This window comes from Lagopus muta, chromosome 2, assembly GCF_023343835.1.
Source record: "Lagopus muta isolate bLagMut1 chromosome 2, bLagMut1 primary, whole genome shotgun sequence".
In the NCBI taxonomy this organism is placed as follows: Eukaryota; Metazoa; Chordata; class Aves; order Galliformes; family Phasianidae; genus Lagopus; species Lagopus muta.
In genome coordinates, this window is record NC_064434.1 from 4,525,317 (window position 1) to 4,549,388 (window position 24,072).

General features: G+C 41.0%; 2 protein-coding genes across 4 annotated transcripts in view; both read right to left on the bottom strand.

Annotated features, from left to right (window-relative positions):
* HMBOX1 (homeobox containing 1) overlaps positions 1-24,072 on the bottom strand; it is a 728,731-nt gene that overhangs the window by 316,786 nt on the left and 387,873 nt on the right. The gene's annotated exons all lie outside the window — the stretch shown is intronic.
* MSRA (methionine sulfoxide reductase A) overlaps positions 1-24,072 on the bottom strand; it is a 267,633-nt gene that overhangs the window by 193,603 nt on the left and 49,958 nt on the right. The gene's annotated exons all lie outside the window — the stretch shown is intronic.

Genomic DNA, 24,072 nt, shown 5'->3' on the forward strand with positions numbered 1-24,072 from the left:
AAGGGAAGGAAGGGAAGGGAGGGAAGGAAGGGAAGGGAGGGAAGGAAGGGAAGGAAGGGAAGGAAGGGAAGGAAGGGAAGGAAGGGAAGGAAGGGAAGGAAGGGAAGGAAGGGAAGGAAGGAAAGGAACGGAAGGGAGGGAAGGAACGGAAGGAAAAGTGAGGCTGCCTTCTTCCTTAAGTTGTGAAATGCACGTGATGCTTCAATTGCATATATGATACTGAAGATGTGAGAGTTTAAATAGCTTTCAGATAGCTTCATCAAGGATAAGGAGCATCTGGAACACGTGGCCACGAGGGAGCTCTGCTGGATTGCTCACATGTTGCCCCTTCAAGCAAAGATAAAGCATTCTGTAAAATGGGACCAGTAAGCTGGTGATGTTTGAGCATACTAAGAGCACCCAGCCTCCATGCACCAAGACTCTGCACTGAAAACCAGTACACAAAGAGGTCCAGTATCAGAAGGGTGGGAGATAATTAAGTTTTTTTTACAGAGAGAGTGATGAGGTGCTGGATGCCCCGTCCATCCCTGGAGGTGTTCAGGGCCAGGTTGGATGGGGCCCCGGGCAGCCTGGGCTGCTATGAAATGTGGAGGTTGGTGGCCCTGCATGTGGCAGGGGGTTGGAGCTTTGTGGTCCTTGAGGTCCCTTCCAACCCAAGTCATTCTGTGTGATTGTGTGTGTGTGTGATTAACAGGCTCAAGATGTGGGAAGATTCCCATTCATTATATAAATAATTGCACATTTGATTTCTCTTTGAAAACTGGATCATTAGTTTCGAGCAAAAATAACGTTTAACATTTATTTTATTGAAATTTCTTTCTTGAAATCAAAATAGAAGTTCTACCAATAACATCTGCCCTATAACTACACCTTTCTGAAATAACCGAGGTCAATCACAGACTCGGAATTATGATCAGAGATGGGGCATTTCTAATATCAATATTTAGTGCTGATCAAGGAACAAAAATATTTTTATGTGGATTCTTAGTATTAAAAAAAAAACAATTGTTGGCAATTCAGCTACTTGACATCTAAAAGTCTTCCAGAACTTCTCCAAAAACTTCCATAAAAGAATCTTAAGATTCCTTACAAAGGTGTTTTTTTAAAATCATCTATAAGAAACTCTCTTCTAATTAAGGAGTTTTAAATTATTTTTGTGATCATTCTTTACAATGCATTTATTTCTTTTCTCCTATAGGTAAATCATAAATTTACCTAATCTGCCACTGAGCTCACAGATTTAAGAAGCGCGTGCTTAGACTAATTCACACCTAATGAATGATGTGAATCCTATTTAGGATTTACGTTCACCAGTCTTAAAGTCAATGGGGCTATGAAGGAACTTCTAAGAAAGTCAACCTTCCACACCCATTTTACAGATGGAGGCCTATGAAAGTTCACTGGATCAGCCCAAACTACTTTACAGCCTTGCTGATGACACGCACTAGGAAATTTTTAATGAGCTGATCTGTAAGGAAAACGTCTCTATTAAGATGTGTTGTTCCTCTCTCGGTGGTTAAATGATTGTTTCCAGAAGCAATAATCAGCTGCTGATATGAAAGCACCCAGTTAATTAGCTAAAGATTGTACTATTCGAAGAAGCTACATTATTCAGTCAACCATGGGAAATAGTTTTATTTTACAATATTATTAAATGCCACATTTGAAATTGTTTAGCTGGTAATGCAATTCTTGAAAATGCCTTTCACTAGAAAAATATCTTTGTTCATTAATAACTGCAAAAGAAAATACGCAAAATCCAGCAGCTGCGTTGTGCAACAAGATAGCTCCTTTCTACCACTTTACAACTTTTAATTACTGTAGTAGAGACTAGAATAATACCTGATAAACATTTATATTAAATTATTGGACAGTGAATTGAAAATGAAAATGCAATTAAAGAACTTTCCTTGTTACATTTCATGCAGAAAGTGGAGTACGAAGCGTTTTTTAACACACCCTTTTGAAACTACAGCCAATCACCAAAATATTATTTCTGTGCCAAAGAGTAGGACTACAATTTGGTTTAATTACAGAGAAAGTTCACAACCACTGAGAAATCCAGATTGCTGTGCCAGAAGGATGGGGAGCTGCTGTGGTGCTTTACCAATAATGTCTAGATCATCAACTAATGGGATAGCAGGGTAACAGCATCTATAAATATGAAGTGTGAGATTTATTTAAGCTAATACACTTTTCCAAAATCTATCTGATGGACACAAACTGCTCCTTCTGTGGGCAACAGAAAGCAGGTAGCACCCAAACAGATGAAGTCCCCTTCTACTAAAAACCCAATTAGCAACAAAAAACAAGAAATGTCTTTTGGCAACCAACTCTAGTGATGGACCATGACTTTACCATGACTTTAGCATAGACACCTTTTATCCACGAGGGTGGAACAACCAACTGGAAACTTGTCTGCATATCTTCTACTTCAAAAGTAAAGATGGATGTAGACCACTGTATACTTGGAAGTCATCTTTGTCATTTAAAATACTGGCAGAAGACTCACTACACAGCCTAAACATTGCAAGTTTGGGGTTTTTCTTGCAAAACTGTAAACCTTGATCATGTAGCAACGCTTATGTCTACGCATTAATCTCTAAGGCAAATATACACATGTAGAAGAACAGACATATGCATATACCTATAATCCTATATACATATACGTAGGCATACAAGACAATCAGAATGTTGCCTGCTTGAGCAAATCAAAAAGCAGGAACAGTAGGCAGTGGGAAAGCAGGAAAAATTGCTTCCTGTTCTTTGATTCCATTTGCTGCTTTGAACTTCTTCCACAAAGTTGCAAGCACGCGATGGTCAGAAAAAAACAACACGTGAAAAATGAAATTGAGAGGTAGGCTTCCTAAAGAAGACCTATCCTGCAAACAAAACTCATACAAACCTTTCCCTGTCAATGGTAACTTCTGAGAAAAAAGAGGGAACTGCTTGAGAAGACAAACATCCTGTTCTGATTGATCTACCAAAAAATTTCATCACGTACAAAGTCATCATTCATGTCCAGGTTGGAGAAAATGACCAAAAGCAGAAAGAAACAGAAAGTGTGAACAAAGGAGTTTGGCTCACTCATCAGTGGAGCGTTAGTCAATACTTTTATATGGAATCAGACCTAAGCCAGCACAGTTCTTTCTGGCTGTCCCACCACTAAGCACAGCAGAGTCTCATCTCTTGCTGAGATGCTCACAAATTTCCTAAGGAGAAATGAGCAATAATGGACATTTGCAGTCTGCAGCTCACCAGGGGCATGCCCATCCAGTAAGTCAGCTCTGTAAGGGGAGATCTGAGGGTACAAAAGTAAGTCTCCAATACGACAAACAGATCATTTGTTCCACCACAGCAGCAGCAGGATGGTAAAGAGGAAAGAGCACTAAAAACAGACAGAAGGGGAGAAGGTGCTGTAATGTCCTGTCGTGCACTACAGAAGAGGAGGCTGAAAGTTTTAATGAGCAGAATTCTGAGTAGCTCAGCAAGTTCTGAGGTTTAAAAAAGGAACAAAAATAGGGAAAATGAGCATGAAGGGAGGTTACATGAATCCCATCATCCTTCCTCCCTCCTCTTTCAGACCAGACATTCATAGATTCCCAGAATCACAGAATGGCCTGTGTTGCAAAGGCCCACAATGCTCATCCAGTTCCAAACCCCCTGCTGTGTGCAGGTCACCAACCAGCAGCCCAGGCTGCCCAGAGCCACATCCAGCCTGGCCTCGAATGCCTGCAGGGATGGGGCATCCACAACAGGGCAACCTGTTCCAGTGCCTCACCACCCTCTGGGGGAAAAACTTCCTCCTCATATCCAACCTAAACCTCCCCTGTCTCAGTTTGAACCATTCCCCCTTGTACATGAAAAGATAAGGGAAGTGTAAGAGAAGATACTCATGGAGAAGAAAGGAAACTTTCATGTATTGACTGTCGACTTTGTGCAAGGAAGCAGCGCTTTCAAACACAGCACTTCCAGGCTCTAATAAGAAAGGATCAATAATGACAAAATGACATTTTGATTGCAGTCAGCTGAGAGGAAAAAAGATCATGACACACTTCATGGAGGCAGGAAAAAGTAAGCACTGGAACAACACCAAGCCATTTAATTTAGAGCTAGATTCCTTCCTTTATGCTATTCCACAAACAGTACAGCCAAGATAAGAGGCAAAGGACTACTTGAGCTGAGAAGGGTGACTTATTTTAAAATGCTGGGAGGATTCCAAGTCTGAAATAGGCTGTCAGCTTGCTGATAAATTATAGAACACGACGGGCAATATTTGGTTGGGGAACTGTTCTCAGAAATACCTCCTCTCCCTCCCTCCTTTCCCCCAATCCTGTATCATCATTAGCACAGGAGGATGAAGACTGTAAGAAGCGTCCTTTAGGGCCATCACTTCAGCTATCAGCCAAAAAAGAGTCACTCAAAAGCTACCGAAGGCGTCTTCGCAAACTTCCAAGTGTTTTGGACTCTCTTCTGTTCAGTTCTCCAAAAAACAACGTCAATTGATTGCATGCTTATCACCTCCAGCACATTCATATGAATGCTGAGTAAGCTCTACTCTTGCAAAAGGTAACAGAGATCAACTGGCAAACTCCTGCTCATCCCATTCAGCAACCTCATTGAAGATATTGAGCATGAGCACATCACATTTTTGTGTTTGTGAAGAAGTCCCTGAGTTCCTGTGACACCATCTGAAAATGTTCAGGTATCAAGATACAGCTATTTTCAATATCAAACAGAAGGATCCTGCATTAAAGTGTGCGAGAAGAACATCTTTAGAACAGTGATGCTGCGGTTACTATGGTTATAGTTCATGGATAAATTTTGTTTTCTCAGCATCAAAATGATACGAGAAAGAGGGCAGGCTTACTGAAAAAAAACCAACCTGGAGTAAAGACATACTACCAAGATCACCAGTTTAATAATATCCACGCTCAAGGAGAAAGACCATGAAGTTCATTGTGGTTCATAGCCATCATGAAGTTGATGGATAAAAAGGACTGTAAGATCATCTTGTCTGATTAATTAGCAGACCATTTGATTCTATTCATTTATGCACTCAATATATTCACTTAATATTAACCTATTAAATACAGTAGTGTAATTTTTCCTGCCACTGCAATCCTACGCCTCTACCTTTTCAAGAAGTCTAAAGGTAGAGAGGATGAACGAGTGAGGGGGGAAAGCAGAAACAGACCACAAGGTAAATGAATGTTCCAGAAACAGATGGGACTTACATTTCAGTGAATAACTCACGTTGCCTTTGAAGAAACAACTTGGGGAGAATGGTGGGAGATTCCCCAACCTCTCCTCACACTTTCCCAGCCATAGATCGTGCCCTGAGGGCCCCACAGGTCTGTATGCTTCCACCCCGGTCAAAGGAAAAGCACCAAAGAGAGCCATTAATATTTGTGCTTGATTAGAGGTTTTGATGTTCAAATCAGGAGTAAATGTTAATGACTTAATCAGCAGCGGAAAGAGAGATAATTTGAATTAGTGCTAGTTCTTGACAAGGAAAAAAATTTCATATAGGGAAATTAAATGATTTAAGAAGTCATAGTATTACAATCACAGATCTAAACAGTGTGCAACTGTAAATATGCTGAAGTCAGCTGCACAGGATTTGGATTCAGCCCATACATTCATCATAAGGCTTCTGAACTGGGAAAGGTTAATTATGTCCAATTTAATGCTTTAAGATTGGGATAATATCTCAGCAGTGTGTGAGATAAAAGTTCTGAAAGACTTTGAGGACCAAAAACAGTAACCAGAAAACTATGCACCTAGGCTGGCACATGTAAACTGAACCAAGCCACTTCCCAATCTAACCGTACTTCACTGTAAAGCAGATATTCAGGTTGGATATTAGGAAACGTTTCTCCTCCAAAAGAGCAGTGCTGCAGTGGCACAGCTGCCCAGGGAGGTGGTGGGGTCATCATCCACGGAGGTGTTCCAGAACCGTGGGGATGTGGCACTGAGGGATGTGGGCAGTGGGCATGGTGGGATGGGTCAATGGTTGTATTAGGTGATCTTAGAGGTCTTTTCTAGCTTTAATCATTCTATGACATACGTAATGTTTGAAACACACTACAGCCCAACTCATTTCTAGCATTACAAATTTCAAGGTAACAATTAGAGATGGAGAAGCATGATCACAGCAGGTACCACTTCTGTGCTCTACTGCATGGAAGTGCATTGCAGCTGGGTGAGGGACACAGAGCAGACACTGGGGTCAGCATGACTCCCATCAGTGCTGCTATCTCAGGGCACCCTGCATTACACAGAGCTGATTCTCACAACGTATTCCTGCAAACAACTAGGCTGAGATTTTGGAAAGATGAGAACGCCCCAACTTGCTGCATTTAGGCACAGGCAGTGCTTGTTCAGCAGAAATGGGCTCATGAACTGAGATTGCACACTACTGCAAATTAATCACACAAGAAGATCCAATTCAACTGTATAATCTACCAGGAAAAGGTACACCACATGAGTAACATTCTGCAGAATTAATGTCTGTATGTGCTGACCACACTTCAAACTAGGATCAACTAGCAAAATATTAGAAATCGCTCTGAGAAATCTGAATCATTCATTACCAGGAAAATATGAAAACAATGACCATGATTCTTTCATTAGAAACCCAGCATGTTAGCCACACTGTTAATGCACTTATAATTAAGCTTGCCTGTTGCTCACAGATTTGTTTTGCATGGCCTACAACTGCCAGACTTCCACTGCTTAGAAAATAACCTCAGTGGCTATCTATTCAGCTTTTCTAAATTGCAGATAACTTTAATTCAGACATTTGTGAAAATAATCATCATTTTTTACAATAAGGCAGGTGAGGCACTGGCACAGGTTGCACAGAGTGATGCCCCATCCCTGCAGACAGCCAAGGTGATGGAGCTGTAGGTGTCCCTGCTCAGCGCAAGGAGTGGGATGGATGGCCTTTAAGGGTTGCTTCCTACTCAAGCCGTTCTATGATTTCATTCTGCTTTCTCAAGCACATGCAGCTTTGAAGCTGTTCTACCTCACTTTTGTCAGCATAAAGCATGTGCACGTCAACAGCACCTTTGCAAGTAATAGATTAAAACAATGTGTTTTACCTATGTAATATACAGGTAGGGCGCCAACTAGAGCAGAAGGAACATAACCACGTTCCTGCATTAAGCTCATGAATACTTTTGCCTCGGTAAGGGCTATTTAATTAAGTTAACAAATACTGTTAGAATTATTTCTATGCTGGCAGTCCTATGATATCATTGCAGTTCCTCTGTGTGATCGTTCAAAAGGAAGAGAACAAATGGCAGCACTTCTCGGAGCTCCAAGTGAAGGTTATGGTTTGTTTCATTTGGGTTTTAATTTGTAAAAAGGTTCAATTCTTTGTACACCGTAAATCAAATTAAGACCTGCCTGGGGACTCATCATCCCAAGCATCTAATGAAGAAAATACATCAGAGCCGATGCAAATTTATTGGATGATTTCTGCACAAAGGAAACAACAAAATAGCCAAGAAGAGCCACATATTAATGAGGAAACAGATGATATTTAATTAAATAAATATTCTCAGCAACACTGCAAGGAATGAAATTGCACGTGTGTTGGACTGCCAAATTTTGAAGCAGGTTACTGAGGTTTAAACTGCATTGCTCATTGTTTTCCTCTTTGCTGATGCAGAGAAAGTATCTGAGAGACAAACAGACACTTCTTAGGAAATGAGGCACCTTTTCAGACAGTAACATCACACATTTTCCTCTGATATTAAGAGTTTCCTCAGGGAAAAAAAATGTATTTTTGTTAATTATTTATGATTGATAGTATTTTCATTCCTTCCATAAAAATAACTGATCAAGTTCATCATTAGAACACCAATGTAATTTTAAATACTGTACCAGAAATAATAGAATTTTAAGAATAACTTATTTGGAACTCAAAGGATTCTTCCTTTTCAATTTAAAGGAGATTTTCTTAAGCATTAGAGGAACAGTTGTTGGCAGCCTTGATCATGGCAGGGGATGGAGCTGGATGATCTTTAAGGTCCCATGCAAACTAAGCCACGCCACGGTTCTACCGGAAGCATAGCAATATAATAAAGCACTGATAATGAAGATGGGTTGTGATGTAGACAAGACAGAAAGGTGATTTTCTCATTTGTCACTGAGAAGTTTCAGTCCCAGACCAATGCAAGGGTTCCTTGAATTCTACATACACACCCAAAACTGATAATCTGTTGGTCCTCCTGTGTATCTGCATTGGTTGTGGACCCTCAGCAGACAAAAGGCTGCAGCAGAAGCTATAAGGCTGTCTGCTGTAACAGAAGTATTCCATCTCGTTATTACATGTAGAGCTCATTTATGCTTTCTGTTTTCTGCTTGTGATCTTTTTTTAACTGTTGTACTATTTTATTAGTGAAACGGAGGAAAAAACCACAAAACACTTCAGTCAATGATGAAAACACTGTTCTCATTGAAGACGATGGGAATTTCGTCCCACACTTCAATTTAATCCAACTTTATTCCAAAACTACAATCCCATGCTAACCCTAACACCTGCCTTACGCAGAAATCAGTAGTGGCTCCCAATTCCCTTCAGCTGATCTCAGCGCTCAGCAGTCCCTACATACTCCCAGCAAACCTGTTAGGACTTCACATGCAAACGGGGGCCATGTGAAACCAAAGCAACAATGGCAGTATTTGATTTCTTCCCATTCCTAAAGCCAGAGCTTATGTTTACAGGAGCAAGCAATTTAGTGCCACGGGAAGAAATGAGCCGATAAGGTCCCTATCTGCACTCTATATGCATGGTGAGGTGCTGCCTGGGCTGCCCTTATGCTGATCCTCTGATAGAAGATGTGAGTGAGGCCGCTGGGAGGCTGAGGGGCTCCATCCCAATAGGATGAGTCTTTCACTTCCTCCAGGAGCTCCACTGCACACACAAAACTATCACACAGAAAGGGGAATAACTGCGGGGCTCCGTTTAAAATGACACTGCACATTCTGCTAATGACAAAACAAGCTGTAGCCATTTTCTTCTCCTTCCATCCCACACCCACTTAACCAAAATAAACCAAAACCTTTTCATGCAAGTGAGAATTTTTTTTTTTTTAATCATAAATTCAACCCCAAATAAGTGTTCAACAGCAAATACAAACAAAAATATTAAGGATTCAATAGTTAGCATGGAGCCTTGTGGTTCCATTCCACAAGGTCATTCATTACCCAAAGCAAAATGGACGTCCTTAGGGAGTCCCAGCAGAAAGCAAAACAACCATAGAGCACACTTGCAGGCACGTGCTAGAAGGGTTTCTTTCACTCCATTCAGTTCTGCTACGGCCTCTTCACCATCACTCCAACCACTCTTGTTTTCCCCTAGGATAGTTAGCAAGCTTTGAAGAGCCATGACAGGTTTGTCAGCAAATCAGCAATGTTTTGAACCTTCCCAAAATCTCTGTGATAACCCTGATTGCACTTGGGACTAAAATGTCACATTACTCCTCTATTTCCAACATTCACACTCATTAGCCCTCTCAATAACAAGACACCAAACTGCATTCCATTGTGCCTTTAACAAGTTCTTTACAACGATATCTTACTGCAGAAGCAGACTGTGCGTATATGGAAGATAAGAGGAGTATTCATCTTGGAATGTTTATCAATAAACTATCTAAGAAAATGCAAATTCCAGTTTTCATTATTATTAATCACTGATATTGGGCACGCTCTTGCTGGGAGCTGAGCAATCTGGCTCTAAGCCAGTAAAGCACTTAAGCATCTTCTTATCTTTATGCATTGAAGGCAGTATTACTATTCACGCGCTAAAAGTTAAGCGTGTGTAAGAGAGCAGAATGTTTAGCCTTGCTCTAGACCGGAGCCACCAGAAAAAACACAGTTAATGGAATATGGAAATATAACAACAAAATCCAAAGCAGAATTCTTCTACGGATTGAAATACCGTTCATTTTTAAACAGCTCAATTCCTCCAAGACGCGCTCCGTTCCGTCAGGCTGACAGCACGTGTGCATCCAACAGAGGAGAAAGATTTGAGGATTACAATTCAAATATTATCTTATAATATTTATCCCTACATCTTAGAAAATTATTAAAAGCTACGGACTGGGTTCGTGCCTGATGCAGCTCCAGCTGGAGCCTGGAGTTGCAGCACAGATGAAATTAGCCCCACGTGTGCATGAGTGTGTGCTTTTTCAGTAATGTTGCTAGACTTCAGGATGTTGGGCTTTTGTAAACCTCCATTAAAAAGCTTTTATGAACTACTGTTGCAGTTTCCATAGAAACAGCGGATCATAATTTCTGTGAGAATATGGAACCTTTTTCAACACATTTGATAGTAATTTTCTCGAAATGACCTCCAGGTAATTAATGTGATAGTTTGACCCATGCTTTAACATTATTTTCTAAGAAACAAGCTGTATTGCTCCTTTAAAAATTGGAATGCATTGTTCGTACAAAGGAAAAAAAAAAAGGAAAAAGACCTTGAAAGTTTGGGATCTGCTCAAGCAGGTATTGTATACATAGCCAGTTCACATTTCTACTTCTTTTTACACTTTCCTCTGACCTTGTGAAAGATTACACGCACCTGTACAATCTCTGCATCTTTGCAAGATTAGCAGTTAGAAAGCTGCAAAGTGAAACCAAACAAAAGCGGAGGTGTGCACCTGTCTAGACGTGGATGTGGCTCTGGGCAGCCTGGCCTGCTGGTTGGCGACCCTGCACATAACAGGAAGTTGAAACTAGATGATCTTTGAGGTCCTTTCCAACCCAAGCCATTCTATGATCCCATGATAGATCCCACTGAGAACCTCTGTTCTCAAAGCTTATAAACACACTGGCATGTGCACACAATGCAAATCACTTCAGAAGAAACTAGAGATGGTGCTCCCATCAACACAGCCTTCATGGAACCTCCTCACCGCAGCATCAAGAGGAGAACAAGCCTTGCAGAACTTCAAGTTATTTTCCCAAGATGAAAAAAGGTTGAAATGAAGCAAGATTTTACTTTAACCCCACGTAATTAATTGAGATGACTAATTTCTATTTACATCAAGAACTGATTAGAATCTGATAGTGGTGGGTGATATTAGACATTCACCATTCTAGAAAAGAAAAAAAAGCTCTTAAACTTTGTAATTTAACTTCTGAAATCTACTGTTAAAAACCTCCTTTGGACATGCTTAGGCTAAATCTTTCTTTATCTTGAGCCACTTGCTCTACCTATAGGAGTGATTTGTTCTTCCTTCTCTTTCAGAGAATTATTAATATTGGAAAACATCTCTCAGATCCCCAAGCCCAACCCCCAGCCCACCCCACCATACCCACTGCCCACATCCCTCAGTGCACATCTCCGCATTCCTTGAACACCTCCAGCGATGATGAACTCACCACCTCCCTGGGCAGCTGTGTCACTGCATCACCACTCCTCTGGAGTAGAAACATTTCCTAATACCCAACCTGAACCACCCCTGGTGCAATTTGAGGCCATCACCTCTTGTCCTGTCACTGCCTTGGGAGCAGAGGCCGACTCCCAACTCACCACAACCTCCTTTCAGAGCAGTGGAGGGAGCGATGAGGTCTCCCTTGAGCCTCCTCTGGTCCAGACTGACCAATCTCAGTGCCCTCAGCTGCTCCCTGTAACAGTCACGCTCCAGACCCTTCACAGCTTCACTGCCCTTCCTTGGACACACTCCAGTACCTCCATGGCTTTGTTTTTAACTTTACAAGTTTTTGTCCCTGGCCATCTGAACTCTTATCATCTCACGGTGCCCTCCCTGCCTGCTCACCCCTCTGTTTTCCTGATGCTTTTCTTTGTTTCTTCCCATAAGTAAATCCCATGGATCATCAGTTGGTTTGGTTGGTTTCTGAGATCCATTTCCTAGAGATGAATGACCTGAATGACCTTTCACAGAGTTTTATACAGAATGTCACCTATGTCCCATATGGAAAAGTGTCAAAAATTAAATGAAAGGATGCTTTCTTTATGAAAAAAAAAAAAACTTGGAAGTCATCACTAAATGAAGTTATTTGTACATGCTGTGAAAACCACCAAGCTGATAAAGAATATCACAGTAAAATATACCAACCAGAGTGTCTCCTGAAGCAACCACGACTGTCTTGTGTACTTATTTAGACATACATGCTGAAGTACAAAGCAGGCATCGGCAGGTTTGAGGCCGTTAAAATGTGCAGAGCAGTGATCTATCTCCAAGTCCGATCCTCAAATTGCTCAGTTCACACGGAAGCTTATTTTCTGTTGGGTTCTGTTACTATTGGAAACGTGGCTGATCTTGTGGATGGCATTTACAATACACTCATCTTTTTCTGACATGGATTGCTGCCTAGCACAGGAGGAATTATCTTTATATGCTTAAGAGGAATAGAAACTGTTGTTGCTCATTGCTTGTTATAAGAGATGGCATTTTCTCGCACAAATTTTCTTGACCCTCTCTTTGCATTATTTGTCTTTGCTGAGAAGATTTTTTCTTTCTCAATGACTGCATTTAAAGTGAATAAAAATACATTACGATGTGGTAGCTACTTGCGTTCACTCTTTGGGGAGATGAGAAAGAATGGTTCGTGTTCTCAAATACTCCAGTGTTTTTCCATAGTTCTCAGGGTCTGGTCAAAGTTTTTAAGTGTTCTGCTGCGTCCTTCAGCCTACCGTCTGTAAACCAAAGGTATTACCTCAAAGTATCAATATAACCCTAAGGAAACCAGTCAACAGAAGTGAACAACTCCAGACCTGCCTCTCTCACACAGGGGGATATAAAGATGGATTTCTATAGACAAGACACAGACTGCCTTTTCTTCCTACACAATTTGATCTTATAACACACTATTAACCTCACTTGGCTTTGTAGGACTAAGATTTTCACTTCTTCAAATAAAAACTTACCGCTGTCTTCAATCTCTTCTCAAATTAACAGAATATCCACTTTTTGAATTACAGAATCACAGAATCACCCGGGTTGGAAGGGACCTCAAGGATCATGTAGTTCCAACCCCCCTGCCTAGCAGGGCCACCAAACATACACATTCAGATCAGGTTGCCCAGGACCCCGTCCAACCTGGCCTTGAACATGTCCAAGGACGGGGCATCCACAACCTCCCTGGGCAGCCCGTTCCAGGGCCTAACCACTCTCCTAGTAAAGAACTTCCCCCTAACATCCAACCTAAATCTTCCCTCCTTCAACTTGGATCCATTTCCCCTAGTCCTGCTATTGTCAGCCCTAAATTTAATTAATTCCTTTTTGCTTTGACTATTTTCCAATAGATTGAATGGAACTTTACATACCAGAGATATCATCACCTCCTGTTTGATTCTCCAATATTTATCGGTAAGGATATGCTGTAGGCAGGCTGTTGTCCGTCCACCCATGCAAGGGCTGCTGCCCAAGCATTGCCTCCTTCCTGTAACAGTTCCAGCTACAAAATGGGTTCTAACTCAACTTTCTTTTTCAGGAAGGTGTCTCTGTCAATGCCTTCCTGTAGGAGAAGCAAAATGAGCTCGATCCTCAGTGTCCTCTCAGTGCCACAAAGCGAGCATCTGAGCTTGCACTGCCTGCAGAATCAAGGGCAGAGGGGAGGCGTTCATGCAAAGAACATTCAGCTGTTGGAACAGATATTCCTCTGTCTCGAGTCTTTATTTTTTAACCTTGCTCAGTTGCCCATGTTCTATAGAGAGCTAAACCATCTCCTCTTACCGATCTTTAACGTACAAAAAGCAAAACTGCATTTATCCTAGACTTTCTTCACTAACAGCAGTTGTTCCAGCCCTGGGTATGTCTTGCTCAGTGATGGGCTCTTGTGAAAGAAACACAGAACTCAATCGTACTGAAATCTCTTAATAGATTCTATTCTGCAAAATTCTATGTATCTGTAGATTATACAAAGAGTCAACCTAGTTAATTTGTGCTATCTTTAAAATAATGTCCAAAATAGAACAAAGTACTCCAACCAGGCAAGTAGGGCAGAACAGTGACCTTATTTTATGTGTTTTGCATTTCTAACAGGATCACGTTGCTTACTCTCCTGTATCATTTTTGCCACAGAACTTCCAACACTTCATATATTTTCTACATATTTCTCACGGCTCACATCTACTTCATATCTACTTAATATTATGTATATACACACACACTCCCTAGTGATTAAGGCAATCTCTTAGAAAAGGGATGACAAATTAAAATCCAGTTAGCCAAAGGAGGGAGCTGAAAGCTGGATTTCTCATAAACGGTGAGAGCATTCAAGTTCCCAAACTCCTGGCTTAACTTCAGCTCCTTCTTGCCTTGTATCTTGCTAGAGGTGCCCCAAATGGAAACACTTCTTTTGAAATCAAAGGATCTCCTTTTCTTAATCTACTTTCTTTTCAACAGGAAAATATTCAGTTATGCCATCAAAAACTTTTTCAAATCAAATACGTAGATGAGCCAAAAAAATTAATGAGTTGCACCATCCTATTCCCACGTCTTTGTGTCCCAGCCACAGAATCACAGAATCACAGAATTGTAGGGGTTGGAAGGGACCTCCAGAGATCATCGAGTCCAACCCAAGGCCCACAGCCAGCACAAGCTGGGAAGACCACCACCTGCCCCAGGATGCACAACCTTCAGCAGATATGCACACTATTGGCCCTCCCTGCATCTCACATGGACCAGATCACCAGTGACCGTAAGGAGTGTGGAGAAACCTACTGCAATTAAAGACATCTGAACTTCTGTATTGACTCCAAACTTGATCCAACCCCTGATGCACCTATTTCTTTGTCGGCTGCTCGTCAGATTTTTGGCAATTTTTACCCAATCTATTTCTAGCCTATTTCTATACCTGTCAAATTGATATTGAGTCATTACAATTCATATTTACACTAATCACAGCAAAGAGAGATTTTTTAAGTTATAAGTGTCCCATTTCCATTTAATTTTGAGCACTACATACGTTTCCTCCTTTTGTCTATTTGTACACATTCTGCTTGCCTTAAAAATAAAGGGAATACAATGACAGACACATTGATACAAATTCTAATTAGCAGCAAATCATTTTCCACAGAGAAAACACAGATTTTTTTAGTGCTCTCCAAGTAATAATTCAACACACAAACCTTACTCTGTGAGAGAAAAGATCCTCCAAACAACCATATTTATCCTCGTGTCAGTCATTTACAACTCACCACCTCATCCTCTCCAGTGCTAATCTCTTGTAAGACATTACAATATTCAACCACAGGTTGCAAAAGGAGATGATAAAAAGAGATTGATGTGGCAATATCAGCATGAGATCTCCCTGGAAATGGGACAAACTAAGCCAGGCATTCTACGCATATATGAAGAGATGAATTCTCTTTGTGTAGCAAGAATATGTTGAGAAATAGCAGAAAAATTGCTATTACTTCTTGATAGTACATTTCAGAGATCATTTGAAATGATCAAGATGAATATGATTACTTCATGTGGGTGTTTTTTTCCCCACTCTTGAATATGATGTAACGTATCAACACATTAATTGAAATTTTGGTCACAATTAGCATGTATTAAGTTCCTGATTAGTTGTATGCATTTAAAGCACTTTAATTGGTTTGTTTCCATTGATATAATGTAATGTGTTTTAAACTATGTAATTTAGAGGTGTGTATTTAGTTATCATTGATTAGCTAATCAATAGTATTGTCACAAGTGTATGAATGCTGGGTTAATTACGTCTGAAACTCACATTTCTTGGGAAGTAAGTGACATAACAATTTTCCCCCTGGCTGTGTTAGCACATTATCTGCTTCTTTCATTAAGTCATGCAGATACTAGCATGACTTTGCATTCTCTCCCTTTCTTTTTTTTTTTGTAAAGCACTTGAAATGCCTAAAAGATTTATTCCCATCACCAGCTGCTCCTACACTTTCAACTCTTTTGACTTCATAAAAAGTACTCATACCAGATAGTCACATCATGGTGCAACGGCAGTTAAAAATTCAGACACCAGAAACAGAGAATCAAGAAATTTAAGATTATTTTTAGTATTGCACTATAAAATCTTTATTCAAACTGGGCAGTATTCAATACCCACCAGCATCAAAACCACAACTCCCATCAGCTTCAGCACAGCTGACGTGGCTACACTGCCATTATATCTTGTTGCATGCAGTTGATTGAACTAACCTATGAAATTATAGTTCTGCAAGAAATGTGGTTTAGGCCTAAAAAGTATTTTAATTGATTTTTAGAATTTAGCAACGTTGGCAAGTTTTTTTGAGATTCTTCATTCATTTCATTGGGATTTTCTATGCATCAAAAGCATATTTAAAATATTATTTATACCTACTCTTTATTTTTATGTGCTTTTTTGACTGAGTTCATCTTGCCATTTAAAATACAGAATTATTTTGCTCTGTGAATTTGTCCTTTGCCATTTGGAATTCTTGCTTTTTTTTATCTGAATTCAATGGAACAGACATTTAGTTTGTTTAGCAGCGACTTCACTTATTTCACCTCTGTGTCATTTTAATATGTTCTTAAACACACTTTCAAAAGTGCCATTCAATTAACTACAAGAGAGAGATTTCTTATTAAACCAATACAGCGACAACACAATGTGTTTTTTGAAGTTGTACCAAAATATTGCCAATGGGCACAAAGAAAGATACTGTCATTTACTCAGGGAGCTCTTTGTTTAAACATCTTACACCTCTGCTCTTCCCTTATTCTTCACGTCTGCCTCTACTCCTGAAGCAACCGAAATCACTTAACACATGGAAATCAGTCACATCTATTTTGGCTAGAGCTGTCATTCAAGTTGTATTTCCAGCTGTATATGGAACTGTTCAAAAAAAGTCCAACCTACTGAGCAAGTCCAAGGCTTAAATTAATCCCAACCATCTGGAGCAGAGCAAAGACAAACGCTAGGTAAATGCTAACTAAAATGGTCAATATTCAGCCCCTTTCCAAAGAAGAACGTGTTTACTTGGGGTACTAAGAGGTCTTCAGAACATCAGGCCTCATAACCACCTTTTCAATGAATAAACAAATTATTTTGTTTCATTTTAGGGATATTTGAATTAGTTGTAATTACACTGCAGCTGTTATATTAAGTTGTAACAAAGAATCCAGAATTTCAAGTTAGAAAAGTAAAAACGGTTTTGTTTCAGTACCAATTTTCTGTGGGGTGCACATCATCCCATAAATTCATGATGCTGTGACACAAAGCGTTTCACTACTTGATGCAGATGCCTTCTGCCTCTTTTTACTACCTTGTTGTTCAGAACCAACATGGCCAACTCACTTCTCATGCCTCATCATGGACCCTCCGCATACCCTTCCTGCTGCTCTCAGCTGTTCCAGTCAACCCAGATGAGTCTTGACCCTTCTCCCAGACTCTAGGTGGACTGTCTCAAGAATCAGTCAAAATGATTTGCATTTAGTTCCATCCCAGTGAAACAGAGGTAGTTAAAACAACATGGCTGTGGCTAGTAAAGCTTCCTACGTTGGAGCCACAGATGATGAAATGCTGAAAGGTTGAGACGTTCACAGAATACAAAACACCAGATATCCAAACTAAGCAAGCAGTGTGCGCACATCATCAGAAACTGTAAACAACAGAGCCACAACAAGGGCACTTGCCCTAGACATTATGGGATAATAAGCCTACATCATCAGAGGAGCCCAAACTGGCAACATGTTATGAATTATGCAAAAACTAATACAAAACTAGTATATCTTCAACCACAAAATAAAAGTACATTGAGAGAACTGGTTGCTGCATAAAGACAGATTAAATACACACCAATTTTCACTTGAGATGTCTTTAATAAGTTCACAAAGAATGACACCTAACCTGAACGCATTGTTTGGCAACACAGCAGCCCTGCCTCACCGCCCCGCTAATAACAAATCTCAGCACAGCATATTTACTTCATAGTTTGTTTTTAACCACTGATGACTGAAAGAGGCTACAGAAGGGCTGTGCAGAATTACATCACTGCTCCTTGTGGGTGAGATCCCTTCCCCCTCTGTGTCACTTGATTCTTGACTGAGCTAAACCACAGAAAAATTAGACTTCATTTCAGTATGCTAATAGCAATCTATCCAAAACAATGTAATCAAGGCCTCATGTGCTCCTATAATTTCATTCTTGACATAAGTCTGACAGCTATTTATTGTTAGAAGGAACGGTGGGGAGGGGAAGAGAAAAATTTCTGTAATTTCCCCTCCCCCAGCAAACACAACAGCTTTGCAGTTTAAAGCAGTATCTTTGTGAAACACACAAAATGGTAATAATCATGGGGTTTACATATGTCTTGTCTTAAGCAATCAAGGCAGAGAGTTAACGGAGAGGCACATTCAGATGTGCCAATTCCCAAACTGGCCACCTCTGATGAGCCAGCTGTGAGCTTCAATTGTCACATTATAATTTAGACGAGGAAGGGGGGGGTGGAGAGAAAGGCATCCAGCTCCACACTGGATGAACATAATTATTCACAGCAGGATGCTGCAGAATTAATTTAGCCAATCAGAATTATAGTGGGGGCTGGGTATCGGCAGCAGCAAATGTGGAAAAGAATAAGGGAGGAGAAAAAAAAAAATAAATCAGGAAAGGGATCAGGAAAACGTGGCCAGCACCCTGCTAATATTTTGATTCCGCATCCCCTCGGCGTACTTGGAACATGACGAAGTGGAAACAAAGCTGTGACATAGGTGTTCCTGCTTCAGCCTGGCTGACTCAACATTAGAGAAGCTGTGAATTTGGTGCATTAGGAAAGATGCTAACAACCTGAGGTAGTTGGGGAAATATCCTACAACGTGTACCTGATTGCATCATACTGAGTAATCCTCCCCAGTGAACATAAATCTGGGAACGGCGCTAGCAAAACGCTGCACCCTTCTGGTTTAGCACTTCAGAAACTCTGCCAAAACTCCACTCATTTCATAGAGGAGTCACAAACAGACTTCCCAGCCCAGCCTGAACTCATCAGGACTGATCCACATAATTTCATCATGAGATTGATCACAAATTTTGTGTTGACAACTTTTCATCGCGCAATTAAAGGAGTCAAACGGGGCACGGAAGAACTGGAGCTCAGCCAGTAGAGGTCAGCAGTTTGGGGCTCAGAGATGAGCATTTTGTTTAATGACTGCATTACAATGATCACTGGAAACAGTTGAAAATATTGGCACCTATTTGGCCACTGGAACATTTCAGCATAAAACACTCATTGAATGAGGCAATTCACTACTCTGTTTTTTTTCATGTTTCCTGTGAATTCTGGGTGGCAGCATCAGTTTCCAAATTACCAAATAGCTTCTTTTTAGAACTTAAACCTTTTTTTTTGATAGCAAAGAAATGAGCAATGTATTTTAAAATAGCATGCAAGAACTTTTATCATAGAATGGCCTGGGTTGCAAAGGCCCACAATGCTCATCCAGTTTCAATCCCCTGCTATGTGCAGGGTCACCAACCAGCGGACCAGGCTGCCCAGAGCCACATCCAGCCTGGCCTTGAATGCCTCCAGGGATAGGGCATCCACAATATCTTGTTTACCTTAAGCTGTTAGCATCCAGAAAAATACCCAAACCAAGTTCACTGGGTCACCAAGAGAGCAAATTTGGAGAGAAAGAATTCCTCATCCATTTTCTATTCACCTCTCAAAGAACAGACCAGTATCAGCACCACAGCTGCCATGCTCTTTGACCTTAGTTTCCTCCATCAGCAGGAGCAACGGCCAGTAGGATCTATGCAGCATTAGCCTTTTTGACATTATTCCAGCCAACATCCTCTCTGCATGGGCAGCAGTAAAAGTAAATGGAGGCTGAAAAGACGCAGAATATTTACACCATCAGGTATTCGAACTCTGAGTGTTGAATTCCACATAAAACCCAATCCCTCTCTTTTTATAAAGAGTTCTTAAGTAACGCTGACCATGAGCTTTAATTCTACCTTAAGAGCCTCAAAGAAAGAATATGTGGAAAGTACATCTCCAGATCACTCGGTTCATTTCCAATTAAATGAAAAATGAAATGATTACACTGTAAGGCAGAAGCTTTTTCCCCTCTTCCTGGAACTGCACAAACATGACAAATGGAACTGAGGCAGAATCCTTGAGTTCCTGTAAAAGTTAACTTGGGCTTCTGCTCCCCAATTCTGGTAACATTGAGAAGAACGACAGGAAGGTTGGTCACATTTTATTTCAGGCAATAATGTTTGATGAACACCACTGTCAATGAGAACCATGATTTAATCTCCAAGGATATAAGGCCTTGTGGTAAAAATGGTATAACTACAGATCCTGATTAACAATCACCGCAACAGTAAAATGGGTTCCCATAGCAACGAGGCTGAAATTATACAACAAATGGCAATGCCATATCAGATAAATCACCCCATGAAATGTCCCTGTTCAGAAACCACTTGGCTCTCTGTTACCTTCACATTTAAAGACTTGCAAATGTTACTTGCGATCTCCCAAATCTCACTTCTCATCCTCTGAATTCCATCATCTTTTTTTTTCCTCCTCCTAACCCACGTCAAAGAAGAATAAAAAAAAAATAAGAATACAATACAGTATTTAACATCTGAGAGCCCATTCCATGTTCTGATAGAGATGCATACAGATGTATGTTATGAATTTTCTTTTCATTTACTCTACAGTCATTTTATATTATTTCCATAACCTCAGTTTCCAAAAGCAAATATTAATTTTTTTGCATTCATAAAACATATGTATGACTCCCACTGCCTTCTTTGTGCACATCGCTTATGAAGACAAACGCTGACCAAGAAGGATGAGCACTATACAACTAGACCACAGCATCTAGATATGGAATTAGAACTTATAAATTAATCATATACAAAATTTATGAAAATCGCTTTTGAACTGCATTAAAAATGGCACTTGTACTTTTAAAATTTATGTCAGCAACTACAGAACCCACATCAACTCAGTTTGACTTTGGGAAGTTGCGTGATCAGAGAGTCAGTCAGAGAGTAGAGACCAATTGATCCAGATGGATCAGTTACACGAGGTAGCCCTCGGGGGTCAGTACTGAGAGCAGTGCTCTTTAATATCTTCATCAGTGACACTGACAGTGGGGTCAAGTGCAATCTCAGTGAGTTTGTGGATAACACCAAGCTGTGGGGTGCAGTTGACACACCTAGGGGATGGGATAGCACCCAGGGGGACACAGACCTCCTGAGCAGTGGGCCCAGGAGAACGCCTAGAGGCTCAACAACACCAAGTGTTGATCTGCTTCTGAACCACAAATCTGACATGAAGAAAGTTCATGGGATGTTTATATTATTGCACTTCAAACAACCAAAGAGATAAATTACTGTCTCAGCTCCTCAAAGGGAGAGCTTGAGGAATGAACCCCTAGAACATGCATCAGCATTCAGAAGCAGCTTCTGGGCTCTGCTGAAATCCAAGAACCTTTCAGAGGTACAAAGAGATCCTGAGCTGACCCATGGGGGAATGGCAAGAGTCAGACAGGCTTTTCAGAAGACAAGTATGCTGAGAAGGCAGGAAAAATAGCAATAGTCTTACAGTTCTAACTAGAGTCTAGCACAAGTCAGTAACCCTTAATGGCAACTAAACTTTCATCTTCTTAAGACAGAAGAAATTAAAAGTGTATTTTGTCCAGTTAGCAGGATTATAGCTGAACAGGTACAAATAAAACACAAAGCTCTGGAAGGAGATATTTATTATACCCTGTTCTCAAAAGCAGCATCTGATGATCTGAGCTTGCAATGATCTGAATGTTTCTGTGCAGGATTGCTATTAATATATAACACGTGCCATCACGAACCTGAAATACTCAGGTAAACTGTTCAGCTTATTTTAGGAACTGGAATGTTTTGCTAAGAACTCGATCAACAGACGTCAGCTCACAAACTAAAACACAGCAGAAAAAAGTCTTTTCCTGCCCCATCACTGCAGTGAACAGTGCCAACCCAGGCAGAATTCAGGTAAACCAGTAAAGAAGTTACCAAAGCAATTTACATAGGTTAAAGAAGTAACCTGTGAAAAACATAAAATACAAGAAGTACTGTATTTCAATGGTTGTGTGAAAGTTATCTGAGACCTGAATTTCAGTTCTGCCTCTTTTTTCCCAGCTTTGTTCTGGGATTTACAGCAGGCCCACCTGCCACCAGCACTGCACGCTAAGCCATGTTCCTTAGTGCCACATCTCCATGGTCCTGAACACCTCCACGGATGAAGAACCCACCATCCCTGGGCAGCTGTGCCAGCACCTTCTTTTGGAGAAATTTTTCCTGGTATCCAACCTGAACCTCCCCTGGTTCCATTTGTTCTGCTCCAAATGGCTGTACATCTCCTTCAACATTTCTTCCTTTGGTTTGGAGTCAGTTGTTGCACAGCGATACAGAGAGGCGAATGAGAGATTGCTCCTTTTTAATTTCTGCCATGAAAAAGAAAACCCTGCAAATAGCATTTTAATGTTTTACTCCAACGTAAATCTAATTAAGGTTAGTCAGAAGATGATATTAAAACGTTGAAAATTGAAAATAAAAAGATGCAGAAGGCAAGGAAGTGAAGCAATCTCTATCACAAACATTTTCCCTACATCATTACCATGAATATATTTCCAAGTTATTCATCCATTTCTATAAAAATAATCTCAGTGCATATTCATTGCTCCTCCTGTCTGGGACAGAACTTAAAATATGTGTGCTCAGAGGCCCCCATGACGACTTTACAGGAGCTCTTTTTGTGAAATTTATAAAAGTAGTGAATCATTTGTTCATCCATTTACCTATAGCAATTAACTCAATTTCAGTTCTCAAACTCTTTTTTTCAAACCTCTCAACTCATTTGAAATGTCAATCACCACACTAAAAGGAATCTAAAATATATTAGTCCAACCCTGCTCACGTTAGAATTAAAATGAAAATTTGACTTGGCTTGCTTGAAGTGAGATTTAATTTCAAAACAACTTCCAGAAAAATAAACATTTATCACAGAACGATTAAGACCTCTATGATCACCCATTCCAACCACCCATCTACTACCTATGATCTATTCTATGATCTAGTGACCCATCTGGTGGATGAAGGAAAGGCTGTTGATGTGGTCTACCTAGACTTCAGCAAAGCCTTTGACACTGTCTCCCACAGCATTCTCCTGCAGAAGCTGGCAGCCAGAGGCTTGGATGGGTACACTCTTGGCTGGGTAAGGAGCTGGCTGGAGGGCCGGGCACAGAGAGTGGTGGTGAATGGAGTCAAATCCAGCTGGCGACCGGTCGTGAGTGGTGTTCCGCAGGGGTCGGTGCTGGGGCCTGTCCTCTTCAATATCTTTATTGATGACCTCGATGAGGGCATCGAGTGCACCCTCAGTAAATTCGCAGATGACACTAAATTGGCTGGAAGTGTGGATCTGCCTGGGGGTAGCGAGGCCCTACAGAGGGATCTGGACAGGCTGGAGAGCTGGGCTGGAGCCAATGGAATGAGTTTCAACAAGGCCAAATGCCGGGTCCTGCACTTCGGCCACAACAACCCCAGGCGACGCTACAGGCTTGGGGCGGTGTGGCTGGAGGACTGCGTAGAGGAAATGGACCTGGGGGTATTGATTGATGCTCGGCTGAACATGAGCCGACAGTGTGCCCAGGTGGCCAAGAAGGCCAATGGCATCCTGGCTTGCATCAGAAACAGTGTTGCAAGCAGGAGCAGAGAGGTGATTGTTCCCCTATATTCAGCACTCGTGAGGCCGCACCTCGAGTACTGTGTCCAGTTTTGGGCCCCTCACTGCAAGAAAGATATTGAGGCCCTGGAACGTGTTCAAAGAAGGGCAACGAAGCTGGTGAGGGGTCTGGAACACAGGCCATATGAGGAGAGGCTGAAGGAGCTGGGAATGTTCAGCCTGGAGAAGAGGAGGCTCAGGGGAGACCTTATTGCTCTCTATAACTTCCTGAAGGGAGGTTGTAGTGAGCTGGGGGTCGGCCTCTTCTCTCGTGTCATTAGGGATAGGACCAGGGGGAATGGTTTCAAGCTACGCCAGGGGAAATTCAGGCTGGACATGAGGAAGTATTACTTTTCAGAAAGGGTGGTCAGGCACTGGAATGGATG